This window comes from Peromyscus maniculatus, chromosome 2 (assembly GCF_049852395.1).
Source record: "Peromyscus maniculatus bairdii isolate BWxNUB_F1_BW_parent chromosome 2, HU_Pman_BW_mat_3.1, whole genome shotgun sequence".
Taxonomy (NCBI): domain Eukaryota; kingdom Metazoa; phylum Chordata; class Mammalia; order Rodentia; family Cricetidae; genus Peromyscus; species Peromyscus maniculatus.
In genome coordinates this window covers 113,195,364-113,211,355 of record NC_134853.1, presented here as the reverse complement: position 1 = coordinate 113,211,355, position 15,992 = coordinate 113,195,364, and the positions used below count along the sequence as shown (strand labels likewise).

At 35.6% G+C, this 15,992-nt stretch overlaps 1 long non-coding RNA gene across 8 annotated transcripts in view; it reads right to left on the bottom strand.

Annotated features, from left to right (window-relative positions):
• LOC121827292 (uncharacterized) overlaps window positions 1–15,992 on the bottom strand; it is a 301,492-nt gene that overhangs the window by 19,769 nt on the left and 265,731 nt on the right. The window contains exon 1 of one of the 8 annotated variants that reach the window (XR_013049202.1): window positions 13,072–13,237. The exons of 6 other annotated variants lie outside the window; for them this stretch is intronic. This is a non-coding gene — a long non-coding RNA (uncharacterized LOC121827292). Of the gene's footprint in view, window positions 1–6,168; window positions 6,989–13,071; window positions 13,238–15,992 lie in introns of those variants that run through there. One more of the 8 variants, XR_013049201.1, reaches the window with a different exon arrangement.

Sequence of the window (15,992 nt, the reverse complement as noted above, 5' to 3'; positions counted from 1 at the left end):
AGAAAGAGTGGAATAAAAGAACCTACTCATATGCTCTAATTATACTTGTCTGAATGGGTTGGTTCATATTGTTCTCATTTCATTTACTTTCTTGTTTTTGGATATTCTCAATAACTCTGTAACAATCCAGATGAAGAATATAATACAGGATTGCTGTGGGATGGTCTGTATGTCAAATGTGTTGCTCTGATTGGTCAATAAATAAAAGACTGATTGGCCAATGGCCAGGCAGGAAGTATAGGCGGGACTAACAGAGAGGAGAATTGAGAGAACAGGAAGGCGGGAAGAGACACTGTGATGCTGCTGCCATGGCCATGACAAGCATCATGAGAAGATGCTGGTGAGCCACAAGCCACGTGGCAAGGTATAGACTTATAGAAATGGATTAATTTAAGATATAAGAACAGTTAACAAGAAGCCTGAGCCATTAGGCCAAACAGTTTAAATAATATAAGCATCTGTGTGTTTATTTTATAAGTGAGCTATCAGACTGCCGGGGCTTGGCAGAACCCGGAGAGAAAACTCTCCAGTTACATAGGATGAATGATTTATTTTCTAAAAAGACAGTGTCAAAGATTTATTGTCAGCCATACACAAAGATACCTAATTTTCTAAATGCCTACAATACAGTAAGAACTTTATCATCCATCTGGCTATAATAATGATACTAAAAAGATCACAAAGAATTTCTTAAGAATACCTTCCTGACAGTGTAAAGTTCTAGCTAGTTTTCTCAGCAGCTTAACACATGTAATGTTTTTTTACAGATTAAATCAGGCATTTGCTCAACTATGTTCATTGCAGCATTTTTCTTCATAGCCAGAACCTGGAAACAACCTAGATGCATCTCAACTGAAGAATGGATAAAGAAAATGTGGTACATATACATAATGAAGCACTACCCAGCAGTAAAAAACAATGACTTCATGAAATTTGCAGATAAATGGATGGGACTAGAAAAATATCATCCTGAGTAAGATAACCCGGACTCAGAAGGACAAACATGGTATGTACTCACTCATAAGTGGATACTAGATGTAAAGCAAAGGATAATCAGACATACAACCCACAGCTCTAGAGAAGTTAGCTAACAAGGAGGACCCTAAGAGGAACACATGTATTGACCTGGAAAGGAGAAATAGGTAAGTTCTCCTGAGTAAACTGGGGGTAAGTGGGGCAATAGAGAGTAGGGGATGGGGAATGAGAACATAAGAGAATAGGATGTTTGAGCTTGAACAGAGGCGAAGTGGGAGAGCAATGAAAGAGATAACTTGACAGAGGGAGAGATCATGGGGACAGGGAAAAACTTGGTGCTAGGGAAGTTCCCAGAAATTCACAAGGATGACCCCAAGTTAGACTATTAGCAATAGTGGAAAGGGTGCCTGAGCTGGCTTACCATGGTAATCAGATTGGTGAATACCCTGACTATCATCAGAGAGCCTTTCTCCTTTAACTGATGGAAACAGATGCATAGATCCATAGCCAAGCACCAGCCCAGCTCCAGGAGTCCAGTCAAAGAGAGGGAAGAGAGATTCTATGAGCAAGGGCCATCAAGATAATGATGGGGAAACCTACAGAGGCAACTGAACCCTGGTGGGAACTCTAGACCAACAGCTGTGGAGCATGCATGGTACTTGACTAGGCCCTATGCATAAGCAAGGCAGTTGTGTAGGTTGGTCTGCTTAAGGGACCCCTGGCAGTAGGATCAGGATCTATCCCTGGTGCATGAGTTGGCATTTTGGAGCCCATTACCCTTACACAGCCTTGATGCAGGGAGAGGGGCTTGGACCTGCCTCAACTGAATGTACCAGGCTTTGCTGACTCCCCAAGGGAGGCCTTACCTTGTTGGAGGAGGAAATTGGGGGTGGATTGGGGAGGAAAAGATTTGGGGAGGGTAGAGGGAGAAGGGAAGAGAGGGGGATCTGTGGTTGGCATATACAATGAATAAAAATTTCTTAATAAAAAAAATTAAAGATATTGCCATTAAAAAGTTAGTAAATTAAATATTTATTAATATAGTTCCTATAATTTAAACGGTTATGTAATAATACAAAAGCAAGAATAAATTATTAATTCAACTACAGCCAAATGTTAAAAACGTTAAATCTCAGTGTATAAATACATTTCCATTTTGTATATGTATGAGTATATACACACATATGCAAAATACAGCCATTACATATTAGTATTCTGAAAGTCGGTATTTACAAATACTTAAAATACAAAAAAAGAATATCAACTTCATAAAAAAAACAAAACCTCTGGCAACACTTATATAAAAAGTCTTTCCTTTGTAAAGCTCTGGGCTTTATACACACATAATGTGGTTAAAGATGTTTGCTTTGGAATCTTACCTTTGCCTCATTTGAGCACTTTTGTTGCTAATAATGATGTGTTCATATTCTCACTTTATGAAAATCAAACTGCTGATGCAAGAATCACAGTGTATATGGAAGCACCTTAAATGTCAAATTTGGTCATTATGTCATAAGAAAGGATATCATTGTGGCAAAGAGAAAGTAGGGGTGCTTCATCCAGGAGGTCCCTAAATCATAAATATTCAAAGTATACTGCAGCCCAGACAAACACTGGCTCATATGTCAACATAATTCACAGACAAAGCAGCCATTTCTCAGGTCTCAGAAATGTTATTAAGCTATCCTTTATATCAAAAATTTGAGGTCTATCTAATTTTTGGGTTTATTCCTCTTAAGTATCTTGATTCAGATGGTGTTTAGCATAACAACATAACTATACCTCTATAGCAAATAATGTGTGTTGCATCAATTGCTTCATAGGAAATGTACTTGCTGTAGAAGGAATCTTAAATTTCTTATCAATAAAATCAAACTTGAGGCCAGTTATTGTGGTGAATGCTGGAAGATCAGAGACGCAGAACAAGCCACAGCTACTTCACCTCGCCAGTTCCTCAGCTGGTCCTGTTTCCTCAGACTGGAAGTCTCTGAGTCCTCATCCAGAATGAATCTCAGCTGAACTGCTGCTCAAAAGCCTGAAAACTTTTCAGTTGAGGTGCATCTAGGTTGTTTCCAGGTTCTGGCTGTTAAGAAAAATGCTGCAATGAAACCAGCCAAATGCTTCTAGTTTCTGGTCTCCACGCCTTATATATCTTCCTATTTTTGCCATCACTCCCTGGGATTAAAGGCTCACTTCTTGGGATTAAAGGTATGTGTCACCATGCTTGGCTGTTTCCAATGTGGCCTTGAACTCACAGAGATGGAGGGATTTCTGTCTCTGGAATGATAGGATTAAAGGTGTGAGTGCCACCATTTTCTAGCCTAGTGGCTGTTCTGTCTCTGACCCCAGATAAGTTTATTAGGGTGCACAAATTTGGGGAACACAATACCACCACCACTTGCAGTAAAAGACAGTGCAAAACTGGCCTGCTTTGGTAATTAAGAACAAAACAACTGATGTAGCTTTTGTAGTGAAGATTTTTATAGCTGTTTTGTTCAGTTCGGATGCATTCATTTTATCCTGGAAATCCAAGGATTTTTGTAAAAAAAAAAAAACTAATTTTATTTAAAATGGCTTATATAACAGATTAAATAACTTACTTATGTTAAAAACATACCAAGCATTTTGTCCAAATATAGATGTGTACCATTTTTACACATAAATATATAAACTTAAGTCATATTCATATGTAAAATTTAATGTAAAAATGTCACCCTTTCATAGGGACAATAACAGGATACAGAAAACATAGAGGCTGGTGGCAATACCTATCTCTTAGAAACCAGGAACTCTCTAATACATTGAACATCAAGTGTTTTCATAGAAGCTTGACCTTTTTAGATCTATGGAGATAGAACCGTAGTGTCCTTAGGATCAAGACTGATGAATAGGAAATAAGATTCTGCTGTTAAATGACCCAAAGAAATGAAGGACACACAGAGAGGAGAATGAGGTATACCAATGCAAACGTGACCCTTGCCCCATTTTTGACCTGCACTAGAACAAGTTTACTAGAGGGCATAACCTGCAGAAGGAGTGGTCTTGCAGCACCAAACAAGTGTTGATAGCTGCTCCCTATCCCTTCCTTTCTTTCAAGACCTCATCTGATGATGCTGATGGAAATCCATTTCTTTCTCAAAAGAATCTCTGAGAATTTGTTTAAACAAGCATTGAATAAAAGCAAACTCATGAGATTTTTACTGAATGTCTTATACCTTAATTAAAAAACAAACAAACAAACAAAAACTCTCCATAAAGATCATTCTAGCTACTAAGTCTACAGAAGGCTCATGGATGAGAGGTTAACTTACACCCTGACCTTTGTGTGGTCTTTCAGTTGTTCCTGAAGGCAATTACAAGTTAATTTTTTTGCATACAAATCCAACATTCATATTCCGTTTCCTGAAGTTAATACAAGTTAATACAAGTGGACATCTTGGTTATTTTGTAAATATTTTCACTTATAGAAACAGTTATTTGCATTAATCATATTACCAAGATTAGAGAATTAACAAGATTTTGTACAATTAAGGATGCAAAAGCAAAGTCATTCCTATATTTCTCAAAGAATTTAAACTGATAGCAATACCTATAGTATTTCTTTTTGTAGTGAGATACACAGAGAATTGTGTAAGTGTTCCATAAGTGACATTAACAATAGATTAGAGCACCATGTGAAAAGTTTTATTCAAATGGTTGTCATGTTGCAATTATTTCACAGCCATGTGAATATGTATTTGAGGGTTTATCTAAATTGGATGATGTCTCAATTGATTATTTGTATATATGTGAATGTATTAGGAGCCTAAATGTGACACACAAAACATTTTGCATATTTTAATGTTATAGTTTGATTTTTAAGAGCAATACATGATATTTTCTTTTGATTTAGGCTTATTTTATTTGTGTGTTGACCTGCATATGCCTATATACTAATTGCATGCAGAGTCCATAGAGGCCAGAAGTGAATATCACCTTCCCCAGAACTGGAGTTACAGATGGTTGTGAGGGGTCACATGGTACTGGGAATAAAATCTTTTTTACTCTGATAGAACAGGCAGTTTCCTTAACCACTGAGCAATCTCTCCATATTCGGGGTTTTTACATTACATCCATTTCCTGGTTTTTATCATGAAGATTTAGTTAAGTCTTAGCTTTCTTATTCTAAGATGCAATTTACAATCCTCTGTGGTGGTAATCTAATTGTACTGAAATATTATTTTGATTGTATGTTAATAAATAAAGTTGTCCGGGGGTCAGAGCTATTAGAGCCATAGCAAGAGCCGGGCGGTGGTGGCACACGCCTTTAATCCCATAGATATCTGTGTGTTCAGGGTCAGAGCTATTAGAGCCATAGCAAGAGTGTGGCGGTGGTGGCACACGCCTTTAATCCCATAAGATCTCTGTGTGTTCAGGGATATAGTCAGCATTGGAGACATATGCCTTTAAGACCTAGGGGGCTGTACATTCAGACAGTGACGAGGCAGTCATGTGTTTGGGTTTACAACCAATGAGAAGGCAGAACAACATACTTTAAAAAAAACGAACCGACAGGAAGTAGGTCTCTTTTCGCGAAGCTGGGACAGCAGGAAGAAGGGTGAGATTTTAGCTCTGAGCTCTGACTTCTCGGCTTTCTCTTTTACATTGTTTCTGTGTTTCTTATTTAATAAGACGGTTGGTTACATCTACAATCCTCAATTATTATTATGTGATAAAAATCTCTTCATCCTTGTGAATCATATAAGAGAACTATAGAATGTAAGTCTATTGTCTTGTGAAAAAAAGTATTGTTTCTAGTCTGCACTCATTCATGTTGTATTAACTAAAGAGGATTTTTTTTTCTGTTTTCACATAGTCTCCATTTATTTTTTTCCTAAATTTTAAAATTTCAATTCATTTGTCTTTTTTCCACTCATTATCAGACTGAGGCTGAAGTCCATTGACAAAATAAGATATTTTTCATAGAATAGTGGCTGGAATAAAGATGTAACAAATGTCATTTATATGGATTACCAGCAATCACTAGTGCTGTTTAACCTGGTTCAGGCAGAAAACTTGTAGAATTTTTTATCTGTAGTATTTCCATGCACCTTCCAATAATTCCCTCTGAAATGGAAGTGCAGTCCCAGGCTTGGTGTTCTGAGAATAATGATCTCCTAAATCTTCCTGGCACTAACAGCATAAAGTACTTACTATAAAAGTCCTAGTCACTGCCCACAGCAGTCCAGCAAGAAAATTGCTTATTACATAGATCCTTTGTGCATCTTGCTTGCCATGATGGACAGGGACAAGAAAGGAGGGAGTTTCAAGTACATCCCATTATGGCAGATATTGATAGAGTGGAATACACACTCATAGTTGAGGTGATGAAGGAAAAACGTTCCAGTAGACTTGAAGGAAATCATCTCTCAGTGAAGCAAGCAATGGATAAACAGAGCCCCCAGAGCTTGGGAGGCTCGAGAGATGGATAGCCTGAAGAGAAAAGTAAAATGACATACGAAATCAAAGAATATTTTACCCACAGAAAGAAAAAAAAATCAATGAAAATGATGAAGTACTGTTTGAAAGAAATAAAGTAATTTTTCTGGTTTCCTCAAAGAAGGGGTGGGAGATGGTTGCAGATAACTCATGGGGGGTGAGCCACTCTTAGAAGTTGAGCATGAAGAAGCCCAGATATGACCACCTTACCGTAATTATTTTTCTAGTCCAAAACTGTAAAGTATCATTTACATGTTACAATGTGAAATGCATTTATTTATTGAAATGAGGAATCTCAGCAAGCACTTAGTTTCAACTTCTTTTCTAGGTTTCTATTTTATACTTTAAAATAAAATGTTCCCAAACTCCAACAGACATTATATAATATAAATGCATAATTTTAATAATAATAATAATAATAAACAATGATAATGGAGCAGATTAATGATGTATTTACCAAATTTAAAGAAATCTTCTGAGTACTTCTTCAATTTACTTGCCATTTATTTCATAGGGAGAAAGTAACCACTCCCATATTTCTGGTTTAATCTTGTACTTTGTTTTATTTATTTAACTGTCATCATAGATAGGTAGATGAGAGAGAGAGAGAAAGAGAGAGAGAGAGAGAGAGAGAGAGAGAGAGAGAGAGAGAGAGAGAGAGAAACAACATAATATTCAATGTTTTCTTCTTTAGCCTTTAATGTTTTTACAAATGATTCAAACAGTATGAAATTTGAGTGTCAGGTTTTCTTAGAATTCTATGATTTTGAGACTTATGCATGGTTTCTTGGCATATGTGTTCTACCGATATTTTACTTTCTTCTTATTTGAGAAATGAGTGCTTTAATGCTGCTAATTACCAACAAAACATCTTGTAAATAATAGGTTCTGGGCTACATTCCTGCTCAAAGCTATTATATAAAACAACTTCACAGAAGTGTGTTTCAATTTTTGAACCTCAAATACTATGAGAATTCCTCTTGATCTCCACCTTGGACAGAACTTGACACTGTTTTATTCTACAACTTTAATTAAATGTACTCAACTGGCATTTTCATTGTGTTCCCTTGATCACTAATGAAGAACATTTCATATCAACAAATACTTAGGCTTTCTCTTTGGTGTGTGACCTGTTCATGACTTCTGCTGCTATTTTGAGGTGTTGTTTTGCTTTTAACTCTATCCTTATCCACAAATAATGGATATATCTTTCCAAATTGTAGCTGAGTTTTCACCATGTTTACAGTTTATATGTATATATACATTTTTCTGATTTTATTGTCATTATATCTATGAATTTATTCTATGATTTTTGTGTATTTTTGACATCATGATGTGATAGACATTTACACACTGACATAAAATGAATTAATACATTATCCAATATTGAGATTTAAATTTGATATTTTATATAAAATTTTCAAGAAGTTTAGGGCTAAACACTCAGTTCATTGTAATTTCTTCCCAGTATTGGAGCAGCCATGAATCTCTGGATGTACCACTGTTCTCTGCAATAAGAATGATCTCTGGCTAAGGATAAGAGTATATTTTCATCTGAAATATATACACATAAAATGTTTAAGAGAAGCTACCCTATAACTGGGGGACAATAACCCATATACTATCAAATAAAAAAAAATCAAGAAAAGTGTTACTTGCTTTTGAGTTGTTGGTTAATGGGTAACAAAAACACCCACCACTACACATCCCAGGCTATTGCCAAATGTTCTTCATTTTTCTTTGGACCTTTGTGGTGAGACCCATTTTTGAAGACATAACATGCTTGCATCATAGAATTTGAAGAGATCTAGTTCATACATACCTGGGCTTCATGTCTTAGGGCTAGTTTTCAAAGTGTTGGAAATTACTCTATACACTATTGTAGAAGGAAAAGTCATCTTCACCCTTACTCTTACCAACCCTGTATACTACAATAACAGCTGGCCTGACATGATATGCCTGCTCTTACAATAGTGGCATTAACCAACAACTTCCTAACTGGTTTTAAGGGTTTCTCCATAATATGGAATCCTTATCTAGCACTACTAACAAGGCTGTGGGTGCTCTGAGCCTCTGTGACCAACAGTTCAGAAGTTGTATCCCATACATGGCACTGAGATTACTGTTTAATAAACAATGGTTTCATAGAACAGTATTACTCATACATGCAGGGTATGTCATTCCAACTAAATCAAGATACATATTTTAATTGACTTCCCAATCAGTTAGGTTCCCATGGTAGCATATTTTCACATGGCTTTTTCATATGTCATTTTGACTAAACCTCCTTTCCTACACTCTTCATTTCTTTCACCCCAATCCTCACCCCTGCTTAGATTGTTTTTTTTTTCTACTTTCTTAGGTTCAGGGAACATCATTGAAGTGGGGAGTGAGAAGAATGCAAGAGCCAAAATGTAAGGGGAGGGGATGTAAAATGCTATCTTCTAATAATGACATACCATTGCAAATCTGACCTCATAGCAGCTGAAGCTTCCTGGCATGACCCTGGACAACAGCCAACCATGGATTGGAAGAGGGACTCATGAGGCCATAACCATACTTGATGGATTTTTGGCTACTGATGCATTCTATGAAAAGAGTAGCCATTGACATGAACTCACTTGGGTTCACTAGGCTGTGGTAGATATTTTCCAATCCTTGGTCAAACAGATGATCTTAGTTAACTTCAGCAGGTCACAAAACAAAACAAGGAGCCATGAAGGTTGGAAAAGATCTTGTAGGGAGGAAGGGAGGAAAAGGGCTATGAGGGAATTGGTGGGGAAAAGGAAAAGTTTGGCATAGGACTGAAAGAATCTATTATATACTTACAAGAAATTGTAAAACAAAAAATTAGTGAGTAAAAAATACTGATTGTACAACAATGTAACCATAATTAATGTCATGGATTATATATTTTAATGAATTAATTTTAATATATTTTGCCTATTATTGGCTAATAATAATCATCAAAGAAAATATAAACACTGTTTTTAAGAATTTAGAACTTCTCAGTATTCTTGCAAAATCTTAATTCAAATTTTCCAAACAAAAAGAAATTAATATTATATATAAAAGTGAGCAGAATTTAACCTGGAACTCCTGTTTGGAAAGAGAATCCAGTGAGCATCACTGTTCTAAAAACAGCCACAAGGAAAATATAGATTTGAACTAATGAAAATTGTTCCCCTAAATATTTCATTTAACCATGTTAGACTGACAAAGATTTTCTGAAATCAAATTATTTTACAGACAATAACTGTATATTCAGATTGCATTTCTATCCTGTGAGTGTTTTTTATGACACTCCCCCAACTCTCACTGTCCATTATTCTTCAGAACAGAATACATTATAGATGTATCATCTAGTATGGAGGACATACAAATGTATTTCATTTTTGAAATATGTTTTATTTTATACTCACAACAGTCATTTTGTAGATGAAAAACCAAAGGCCCAGGGGTTATGTAACATATTCAGTATCAATTGGTCTGTCTGTAATAGAACAGAAACTTGACCTGCAGCCCATCTTCTTTCAAAGCCTATTCCATTTCCATTTCCCACGCTAATGTCTCACAAAGACCTGTTAAGAGTGATTGGCATTTTCTGAGTGTGCCAGACACCTCACTGCTTTTACTGAATGCTTAAAACCACTCTACTGGGAAGTTAGGATTAGTGGAGTGAGAAAACTGAAATTCTGTAAGGTAATTGTCTAACTTAATATCAGAGCCAGGATTTTAATCACTATTTGGCTCTAAATACTGTGTATGCATTCCCTATAATATTGTATAATAATACTACAAGACATGCATTGGGATATTATTATTTCCTTATTTCCTGCTTATAAAGGTCTTTTCCACATCACAAAGCCTCCTATCTTATAGTCAAATTTTTTCAAATGGTATTTTTCCTGCAAGAGAAGACCTTGGACCTTTTGTGACTATGAATTGGTTAAAAGTATAAATTCTCAGTTCTCTCACCAGAACAACTGAGTCAGAAAACCCAGGGGTAAAATCCATCAATTCATGCTCTATCAGGTTCTTGGGAGGGTTTAAGTGCAAATGACAGCAAATCGTGGGTTCAGACAAGTTTCACAGTGTGCTCCACCAAAGAGAAGATGACTACACAATTTTCCTTCCTGACTTTTGAGATCCAAAGGCCTGTGGTGTTAGAATGCAGTATATTGGTGAAATTATTAAGGCCACTCCACATAGTTAAAAGGAGAATATATTTAGTGGGTAACTTACAAATGAAGGGATAGGTAGGTTGCAGAGTCTGGGGAAGGTATATCGCAGTCCCGCAGTGTCCTCTGGAGCTCTGTTCAGTCAATCTCCACTGTCCAGGGTCCAGGAACAGAGAGAGCTGGCCCATCTGGATCTCGGGTCTCCAGGGGTCCTCCCTTAGCCCCGCCTTGTAGGTGTGACAGTTGCTGAAGCCTCAATGGGGGTTGGAACTTCCAGATCAAAGCTGGAATGGCTACCCACTACAGCAGTATGTTGAATAATAGAAAATACATATATGAGGGTGAGGAGATTATTTAGTTGATGAAGGGCATAGCAGTGAGGCTGAGGACCTGAGCTTGATCCCTGAATCTGCATGGTTAGAGATGAGAAATGACTCTGAAAAACTAAAATTAAATTATTTAAATAATATATAAATATTTGGGATTCAACCCCTTGGATGTGACTGTCTCTGTGAGAATTGGCATATCTCTAACAGGACATTCTCATCTGGTAGTGATTTAGCAACTTCTCCCCAAGAATATCAAACTAGGAGAAAAATAGAAGCTACTATATTTTAGAATCACACAAATGGGCCCAGTAATTACTATTAAGTCAAATAATCTCTAACTATAATGAAGATGATATTGTGGACAGGAGTTGGGGGTAGAGATTTCAACAGCCTCGAGTTCAGAAGCATATTTGTGCTGGGATTTTACAAGGAATTAAAGGTATAGCTTGCTAAAGGAAGCTTATAGTTTTTGAGAAACAGACTAACAAGTACCAATTCTCTCCACCAAAAGCCATTTGGTAATAATAAAAAAGGAGACAACATTCCTATCCTCTTTGCTAAAGATTAATAAGTTGCTAAAGATAAATAAAAATAAATAAACACATTGTTGCTTTTGGAAAGAAGTCAAGAAGGTTCAGTAGTATGTAGAGACAGACAGTATTTCATGATTGAAAACCCCTCATCAGTTTGTAAAGAGAATAAGCCACTCAGATTATGATTGTGTATAAGTTTGTTTGGTAGTAAATACTTTATGAAAGAATTACCTGGGGTGAATTATAACTCTGAAGATTTACTACCATAATTTTGGTAAAAATTCATCTTAATATTCATTCATGGTACTTACTCAATACCAACACAATATGGTGAGACTAGTAAGAGAGAAGATTATCACAGCTAAAAAATTATTGTGACATACGCTGCTACTGTGTTGTGTGTGAGTTTGCATGCTGTAGAATTTTCCCATGACATGTATGTGAAAGTCAGAGAACAACGTTTGTGGGGTCAGCTTTCTCTTTTCACCTTCACATGTGATCCAGGAGTTAAACAGAGGTTGCTGGGCTTGCTCAGCTAGTACTTTTGTCTTCAGGATCATCCTACTTGCCAAGAACTTACATTTTTAACACTTTCTAAGTACCAAGGATTGTTTAGGTGCCTTATATTTATTAGTTTCCTCAGTCTTTAATATGAAGGTATAAAATTTCAAATGGTCAAATATGTTCTTGATATCAAACAGAAAAATATCTGGTTTTAAAGATGTACATTAATGGTAGTTAAAACTAATCATCCTCCATGATTATGAGTCAATTGCTACTTATTTCTTAAGTCAAGAAATCACATATAATGAAGAATGAGTAGTATTTAGAGTTACAACAGTAGATATAAAAACAAAATTCAGTATTTTCAATTGTTTTTTAGTGTTAAACAGATTCAGTGTAGAGTATAGGGTTAGTGAAAATACTCACATTTGCAGCCAGGATTGTCCAGGAGTGACCTGGAAACACTAAGAAGTTCAATATACTCAAGAGGACATTGGCTTACCCACTGTACCTACCTAAAAACATTATGATTATGTGTTCAAAATGAAAAACCATGGTTAAAACATGATACATAATCCCCAACTCTGATTAGTTAGCCACATTTAAAATACTATTAAATATCATCAAATAATTTATTTAATGAATAAATGGTATGTGAAAGAAGTCTAGTATATTACACTAGAAATTGTACCAGAAAATTGACTTGTATCATCAATCAATCCTGTATGTGACACACAAATTGGAGAATGCCTTCTATCAAGCTAAATTTGATAATTAAAAAAATAAACTAACGCAGGGCAGTGGTGGCGCACGCCTTTAGTCCCAGCACTCGGGAGGCAGAGGCAGGCGGATCTTTGTGAGTTCGAGGCCAGCCTGGGCTACCAAGTGAGTTCCAGGAAAGGCGCAAAGCTACACAGAGAAACCCTGTCTCAAAAAACCAAAAAAAAAAAAAAAAAAAAAAAAATAAACTAACATAAAGGGGGAATTTAGAGTGATGATGAATTGTTACTTAGTAGATATACTGTAAGTCAGTAGGGACCAAGAAGGTTGATTCAGTTTTTAAGTGCTTACATGAAATCATGACTACCTGACATCCAATTACATCACTCCTGTAGAAAGGCAGTTGCAGTTGTGCGTGCTTGCAACAAAGGACTGGGGATGGAGAGAAAGGCAGATTAGTAGAGCCCACTGACAATCCAGGGTGGACAATCTAAAAACCTCCAGTGACAGTGAGCTACCATGTCTCCAAAGTATAAGGTAGAGAAGAAATGAAGAAGAAACCCTATCTACCTTTGACCCCACACACATTAACATATACTGTATGCTAAATACATGCATGTACATGAGTATATACACACACACACACATTTATACACACACTTAAAAATGGTTAAAATTGTAAATTGTATACATTTTGCTGCACTAATAGAAGAGATAAGAATTATATCTCTTCTCTGTTAGCTTTTTCTCAGCTTTCCATAAAATGAAAGTGTGAGGAGCGAAGAAGTGAGAGAATCAAGCTAAATTTCAGTATGTTTAGTATGTACTCAGAACTAGGCATGGTAGATATTATTACCTCTATGGTGATATTTTATTTGTACTGAAATGTTATTTGTATGTTAATAAATAAAGTTGCCCGGGGCTCAGAGCTATTAAGCAAGCCATAGGAAAGCTGGGCAGTGGTGGTGCACGCCTTTAATCCCAACACTTGGTAGGCAGAGCTAGGTAGATCTCCGTGTGTTCAAGGATACAGCCAGCATTGGAGACACATACCTTTAATCTCAATACCAACCATAGAAGACCTGGAGGTCTGTACAGACAGGCAGTGAATAGGAGGTCATGTGGTTGGGTTTACAACAATGAGAAGGCAGAACAGAAACTCTATAAAAAAAGACAGACATAGGAAGTAGGTCTCTTTTGGAGAGATAGGACCACCGCAAGAGGAAGAATAAGGTTTTTAGCTCTTAGCTCTGACCTCTTGGCTTTCTTCTTTGCATTGGTTCTGTGTTTCTTATTGAATAAGAAGGTTACTTCTACATATCTCTTATTTTAATTAAAGTCAATAAAATATAATATTGATGTTTTCTAGCTGAATATATGTAGTGTCATAATTGGTATTCCAATGAAATTTGGGGAGATTCATGCTATTTTCCCATAGTGGAGTGCTCTGTAGAATTTAAATGAATGCATTTTTACAACACCAAAAAGGCTTATATTGATTAGGTCAAAATAAAATGATACCTATCACTTCCATGAAAATTCAATGAGCTTCACATAAAAATGATCACACCCACACAAATTATAAATCTATCAAAGTTAAACATCTACCAAGAGCAAAGATGTATAGGTTTCTCTTTATTATTATTATTATATTTATATTTATATAATATATCATATAATTATAATAATATATTATAATATATAAAATTATAATTAACATAATAACATTATTCTCATTATTTTCTTCATATTACTTATGTAATTCTGTGACTCCTAATAAGAATATTGCCCACACCAAAGAGTAGAAATACTCCATAACAATTCAAACCTTCACTTTAGTTTTTACAATAACTTAGATGATGAATTCCAAAGCAAAAATAAGTCATCTTAGGGAAAACTGGTTTCATGTCAGCATAAATACATAAGATATTGTCACTCAGAGCAAAGGCCACTGTGATAACAATTGCAGTGGTGTAACTAGGAACAAAAATTGTTATGTATAAGATACTTTTATGTATTATATGAGGGACATTTTAATTATAAGTATATGCAAAACATATATATGCCAATATATATGCAATTATACTTGTTTCTGCCCATTCTAATACCAAATCTTCACATAGGTAAGACATAGTTACAATCATTTCAGAAAGAGAAATAATTAGGATGATGTTGGAGAGAACAGGATAACAACTTCAGGTTGAAGTAAATTTGGTATGAAAAAGTGTGTCTTTTTGATGCTTTAGAGTTATATAGCTGAATGATGAAGTGGAAAGTCAACTATTAATGGGACATAGTTCTCTAAAACAGGGACTCCCACTATCTATGCCCAAGGGTATATAGGCTCAGCTTTAAAAACACTGGTGCTGAATGAAAGGTTTTGTGTGGAGCCCAACCCTAGACACAGAGTTGTTAGTTGTCAATAATGTTTATAGATTGTTCCATATTTGGAAATAGATTGGAGAATAGTCAAACTTGTAAAATGAAAGCAATCTTCCTTGGAGGTAGAATCACAGCTAGTAAGCTAGGGGTTGTTCACACGTATGGGATTTGTGTGAGAAAGAAAAATGGAGGTGAACCTCAAGGAGAACTGTCATTGAATTCTATAACTCAGCCGTTTCTCAGCACGTTTGCACCTTGAACATTGTAGCATTTCAGTGAAAATAACTAAGTATAAAACTGTGAGGAATGTTTAAGATTATGAAATTGATGACTCTCGATATAAGTTTCCCTGTCAATTTTATGTGAAATACAATGCATGGATATCAAAAATATTAGAACTGCATACACATTGCTGTTGATTCACATACATATGCCAGCATAAGATCAAAGTAAATGTGACAGTAGTAATAATTAAAAATCAAAACAAGTACCTAAAAGCACGTTAAAATAAAAGTGAATGCAAATTCACAAAGTTCTTTGAAACTTAAGCTAACTCTTAAATCTACAGTTTGAAATGTCTTCAATAGAAAGACCAATTATATTTTGGAAAGTTAGTGAGTGTTAAAGTTATCTCTAAATGAAGAAAAATTTTAAATATATATATATAACTTCATACTGGAGTATAATTCATGTAATTATTAATAAATTATTTGAATCTCTAAGATTCTAGCAGTAATTTTACACACTAGAAAACAGAGGGGACAGTACTGCAGAGTATTTTACAAAGTGGTGGATTAAGAAGGCAAATATTCTTCAGTGCATGTACAGCAACAGTAGGAAGCCACTGGCCCCACTGCCACATGTACTTGAAGTAGGCAAAGAGATATAGG